Source organism: Bombus impatiens, unplaced genomic scaffold (assembly GCF_000188095.3).
Source record: "Bombus impatiens unplaced genomic scaffold, BIMP_2.2 scf_0064, whole genome shotgun sequence".
NCBI lineage: Eukaryota > Metazoa > Arthropoda > Insecta > Hymenoptera > Apidae > Bombus > Bombus impatiens.
Window position 1 is genome coordinate 2,342,374 of NT_176483.1, and position 6,185 is coordinate 2,348,558.

General features: G+C 40.7%; 2 protein-coding genes across 2 annotated transcripts in view; one reads left to right on the forward strand and one right to left on the reverse strand.

Moving 5' to 3' along the window:
- The window catches only part of LOC100742737, a 16,133-nt gene extending 14,777 nt beyond the window's left edge, over nt 1-1,356 (reverse strand). Inside the window, exon 1 of the mRNA XM_003485615.4 lies at nt 1,193-1,356. The gene's annotated coding sequence lies outside the window, so the exon portion shown is untranslated. The remainder of the gene's footprint in view (nt 1-1,192) is intronic.
- The window catches only part of LOC112214081, a 41,638-nt gene that overhangs the window by 28,408 nt on the left and 7,045 nt on the right, over nt 1-6,185 (forward strand).

Below are 6,185 nucleotides of genomic sequence, written 5' to 3' on the forward strand. Positions count from 1 at the left end.
CGCGGGGGGCGGGGTGTGGCGGGGGGCGCGGCGGCGGCGGGGGGGGGGGGGGGGGGGGCTGGGGGGGGGGGGGGGGGGGGGGGGGGGGGAGAACCCAGACTCGGTCGGCTCGTTTATCCGCGCGGTTTCGTCGTTTTGCGGCCGAAATGTAGAAGCTGCGAAACCTCTGCTGGCGGACCTCTTCGCATATAATATCCGAGGACACGCACACATATTATTTCCCGGCTCGGTTACAAGTACGAGCCAGTGTCGGAGCAACCGGATCGTTTTTCCACGTTGCACGACCTCTCCGTAAACGATCGAGTCGACAGTGAAAGTAATTAATCGCTACGCGCGAATAACTTTGCTCGTACTTTATCCTTCTTTAAATATTCCGCTTACAGTTTACATTTCCCATATATATTTTCATATCGACGATATTACGAATCGACGACTAGGTTGGGTTATCGACGGTAGATACTCGCACGACCGAAGCAAATTTCGCCTGTTTCACGCGAATATTAAATTATGCGAAGGAAGATTAGCTTTTTTTCAAGAAAGTGAAAACTAAAAATGCCAGCTTCGTGGAAGATATGGGATTGTCGGCAGTGGAAAATTACAGAGAAAGAGAAAGAGAAGGAGATGAATGATCGTGCGGAGGCGTGTCGAGTGTCACTTGGAATTCACGAAACTTTCGACGAGCAGTATGCGTAGGGTTTTCGATCGTACGTGGGTGTCGCTGATGCTGTCATCCGCAAGGACGAGCCTGCCGTTTTCCACAGCGACAAATCGAATCGGCGTGTGCAAGCAGCCGTGTCGAGGTCGAGTATGCCAATTATACGGATTTCTACCTATACTTTGCCGTTCTTCTAGCCTCTACGCCTATAACTATATGAAAGTCTATCGATTCGTCGTATAGATCTACGCTATAATCCATCACCATGGTGTACCACGTCGTACAAGGTCGAACAAAATCGAACAAAATCGAACAAAATCGAACAAAATCGAACAAAATCGAACAAAATCGAACAAAATCGAACAAAATCGGACAAAATCGAACAAAATCGAACACAGTCGAACAAAATCGAACAAATGGGCGAAAAAACTACGGAGAAACCACTAATGGCGTTACCACAGTTGAAAATGGGAAACGCGTAACGTATCACGAAACTGTTGCGTGTATATAGGAAGCGTAACAGGTAGTTACTCGTACCTTGTCTAGCTGGTCGTTGGCAGCGTGCAAGGATGCGATTGTGTAGCACTCGCGAGGCTCCCGGAGCGAACGGTACGCTCCTGAATTCGAGAGTTTGCACGCGCAGGTAAATATCGTGCAACACGATCGCGCGGACACGACTGAACTCACTTTCCAGAGGCAGCGTTTTACCTGCGACAGGGGAGACCTCTTAACACAGCCAGTTCCACAGAGAGGTTACCCTCACTCTTTCTTACTCTTAGCCTTTGCGTGTACCTGCACATGTAGAAACGTGTGGATGCGATAGCTACGAGCGAGAGTGTGTTGGTCGCCTTCTTACGGCTATCCTTCTTACGGCTATCCTCCTTACCTACCCAACCACCCACCTATTTACGCCTGCGAGTGCGTGGCCTTATGTCGCGCTGCAAGACCTCGCAGAAGCTACGTACTTTTGCTCTTACTTCTCGGCACTTGCTCTTTCAGGCTCTGATGCCGATATAGTGTATCGAACTTTGCGTTCGATACACTATATCGATCATACGGTACATACTTTTTCACCTAAATTGCATCGAAGAGGCAATCTTGTCATTTTTGATTAACATTGACGATTGAAATTTTGTCAGTTTCGTCCTCTATGCTGATCAAAGATAAAAAGCAACGGTTACTTTGAATATTTTAAAGTTATCTTTTCGTACACGACTATTTTTTCTTTTTTCTTTTTTTTTTTTTTGCCATTTTCAATTGTTAGATATCATCACCGCTCCAAAGTATGTATTCGGCTTGTGACAAAAAATAATAAATGTAGGTGTAAACACCGTGGTCGAGGCTACGGACAAGATGTTTCACCAGTTTGTTCTGTATTTATAATCATATTCTGCTTGCCATTCTGGCTCCATCGTTTATCGAGTTACCACTATCAGTATCAGAGTTAACAGTGTCAGCGTTGATTGGAATAAAGTATCTCATGTTACGTAGAATGTGTTTTCTAATTATACAGTGCGTAAAACGAAGTTGTACGAATTTCACAGTGCTGTTGAAAATCGCAAAAGAAGCCGTATTCAAATATTATAGAAGAAAATGCAAAGATGAGCGTATAGAAAAATTCTTGGTTTGAACGATCGCGCCTTTCCATTCGAAATGTTCGCCGCGTTATTGGATATCACTTGCTGCTCGGACCATGACAAGTTCCTTTATCGTAGAAAATGAATCGAATACATCGAATGTATCGTGAGAAGTCGTTACGTCAACTTTACCGAGAGTTATTTGTTTCGTAAATGGAGCAAAGTCCAGCTCAAATCGGGAGAACAAAGTAATAATTGGAATGGACGAAGAAAACACGAGTATAATAATAAAGGACGAATAATCTTGTTGGACAAAACGTTTATTCATCCACGTAATCGTGGACAGCTCGTCTGAAACATTACTCCGCGTGATTAACAAATGGATTAATAAATCAGGTTTCATAAATATATCGAATCAGTGGAAATGATATAATCGTCTGTTATAAACGTTTAACCGTGAATCAGAAAACGAACTTCATCGATCCAGATAGTAGGGCACATAGCTAACGTATCGATAGTTGTTGGCACGAAACTAGAGCTAATATTTTAGGATACGGAAATGGAAATTTTTCCAATTTTTATCAATAGCGACTGAGAATAACATATATTTTCTGCCGCTTTGCCGTCACTTGTTTCGCAGCTGTTGCCGCTCACCGCTCGCCGCTCTCTGTATAATCACGGCCTTACGCACGAATAACAAGTGCGCAGAGTTCGATGACTTCGACATGAAGATTCAAAGTATCCTTCGAACGTTTGCGGATACACTCAGTTCTTTCAGTTTTTTCTTCGCATTTTAGATCAGTCTCGTAACTCTCTGTATCCGGTTTTGCCATACGTCCGTAAATGGCAAGCCCAAGACCATCTTCGACACCCACACCCAAACTTTTCTCTTCTTCCCTTTTTTAGCACTTTTCTCTCTCTTTTTTCTTTTTTTCTTCTTTTTTTCTTCTCCAGAGGGGAAGAAACAAGAGATCGAACATTTTCGTTAATAAACGATCGTTGTTACTTAACACGTATACAAAGGCTGACGAAACAGCTTGTTCGAACATTTACCGTTAGCGAGTAAAATCTCAAATGTAAATTGAGAAACGTACGTAGAAAACATTGACGATATTACAAACATATACTTGTCAAAAGAAGTAGCGTACGCCGTAAATAGTTTGCACGTGGAGGGAAACACGTTGAAGGAAAACAACGCCAGGAGGTTCGAAATCAAAGATTACTTTACTATCATATTTAGGGAATACGATTTTATTTTTAATCTTACGATTTTATTATCTAAAAAGGGAGATGAAACAGTTTATGCGAATCGTCGTGTTCTTCTGGTCGTATATCGTACAAATAGTATAATTTTATCGTACGATTATGATCGTACGATTAGTTTTATAGTGAATTTTTGTAAACGTCAAAATTGATGTTTCTTGAAAATTTGACAATGTTTTATATAATACATAAGAACATGAACAGTGTTTATAAATGTCGAAACGTCTTCGTAACCACTGTATATTCGAACGTATTCGAGGTATATCAAGGTATTAAAGTATCGATATCTATGAATAATCTATGTTATCAGCCGAATGTCCCGATCTTCACGGTTTTCACGGTTTTCACGGTTTTCTCATAGCCATCGTTACCTTCTTTTGTACATCTGCTTTTAGCACCGTTGCATAGTGAACGCAGCGTGCGATAAGACAAGTAGTTTAGCGTATGTTACATGAAATTTTCCATCTGAAAAATTCAAAAGTGTATAAAGAATCGATCGTTTCGAAAATCCTACCTTATAATTCGCGTCTAAAAACTTTTTGCCGCTTTGTCGTACTATTCGTTGGAGAGAATAGCTCGCGATTAAACAGTTTATCCAACACTTTCGGTTTGTCGTCTTGCCCGGTTCCTACCACTTTTACATGGTTCTTTGAAAAACTCCCTATTAGTCCTGATATGGCCTCGTACTAGCTTTCGTACGAACCATCCGCTCCAGCTACCTTACAGATAGCTCGTTTCAAACGCGTAATCTATGCGCGCTCGATCCGTTCACTTTCGACGTCAAGTCCGTCGACGATACGAACTTGAAACGTAACGAGTTACTCGAAGCATTCTATCGTACACACGCGGCGTTCGTCGCTAGGCCCGGAGAGAAAGCCCGAGAGCAAGGAAAAGGAGAAAAGATAAGAAGAGAAAGATGGAACGGCAGCGATTACCATACCAGCGTTGCATAGGAGAAAATGACAGTGGAATGAAATTGTGGCACGAAGGACCACCCGAACATGCAGAGTGAACAGTGAATATGCGTGGGCAAGCGATGTAAAGGATCCTTTAAATGCCAATGCTCTCGATCAGATTGCATAGAAGAAACGCGAGTTTACCTCTACCTCCTTCTTCACAGCCGCCATGTTTCGCGGCTGTTGCACGCGACTGATGGACCGGTTGCTTGAGTCCTCCTGCTCGCACTCCTCGATATGGCCAGCTATGTATAGCAGGTCATTCTGATCTTCTCTTCGATCTGCCGTCTGTACAGGGTGCGTCAAAATTCTACGCCTTGGTGTGCTGCAGATCGATGTAAACAGTTGCCGCGAAATTGACCCCGACCTTGAAACTTCGGATCGAAAAGTCAAATTTCTTCTGATTCTATCGTGTTCGACTGTGGTCTTTGTAAACGTAATTCCGATCGATGCGGTAACTTTGTAATCGAACTTTACTAAACATCGTTTTCGTTTTTTTTTTTTTCATTTTCTTTTGCCAACAGAAGGATCGATAGAACACGACGCGAGTAAACAAACTTGGCCTTCTGGTCTCGAATTTCAAGGTCAAGTCGATCTCGCTATAATCTTTCTAGGTCGATCTTTGTCAAACCGAACGTGTAGAATCACGCCGTAGCGGTCCTGACACTTTCTTTCTCAACGCTCTCTACACGTATATCGCATATATGTACGTACAGTTTTCAAGTTTTAGTTTAAATCGTTGGAATTTCAAATTATTTAAACGCGCGTGTAGTATTTCAGATATTTTCTAAACTTTGTTTCACATTCATCACGGTGTTCTTATTTTATTCCTTTCATTCGTTTGCTTTATTGTAATTTCGAAATTTCGAATATCTGCGAGTTCATGATTTGTACTAGAAATTTTCAACGAACGCAGTATTTAGTTTCGTTGCTTTTTGCTTTTTCCTTTTTACTTTTTGCTTTTTGGTAGACTTGGCCTAATTAAAAGAGGAAATGGAAACGTTTATTGCTAGACACAACGAAGATGCAGAAAATTCAACAGGTCTTGGTAAATATCATTTCCTCCCGCATAGCATGATAAACTATAATATATTTATTAAATTACTTTCTAAAGGAAAATACATTTGCTTCAAGAGTTGCCGTTAAAAGTTATTCTCGCGGATTCGCTTTACAATAACACAGTCTTTGTGGAAGAAAAGTGATTCAGTGATTCTCCTTGTTGATCCTGTATCCCTACTGACGTATTAGATCGTTGCATATAAAATGGCCCATTTAAAATATATCGTTAAATAGCAATAAATATTTAACGCATTATCGAATAGTAGTAAATAATACTTTTTATTACGCGTGAAAATTTAACACTTAAAACCAACCAAATACAAGATCGACGCTTTAATTCTCTCTTCGATGCTTTTACATTATTTCATTACAAAATGAACAATTATGAAACGGGTATGAAAGAAGTTCATGGATTATAATCATTTGAGCAATACTCTAATACGAACTTGGAGGTCGCATCGCCGTAGAAGCTATTCATATACATCATATACATCATATACATCATATACAATACATCATATACATCATATATATAAAGTTGGCATCGCGAATGTAAGCTGATAATTTGAGAAATATAGGTTGGAAAATATGAATAGCAAAGATAAATCACCCGACCGATTAAAAGAAGTTATTGACAACAAAAAAAAAAAAAAAAAAAAAAAAAGAAAAAAAAAA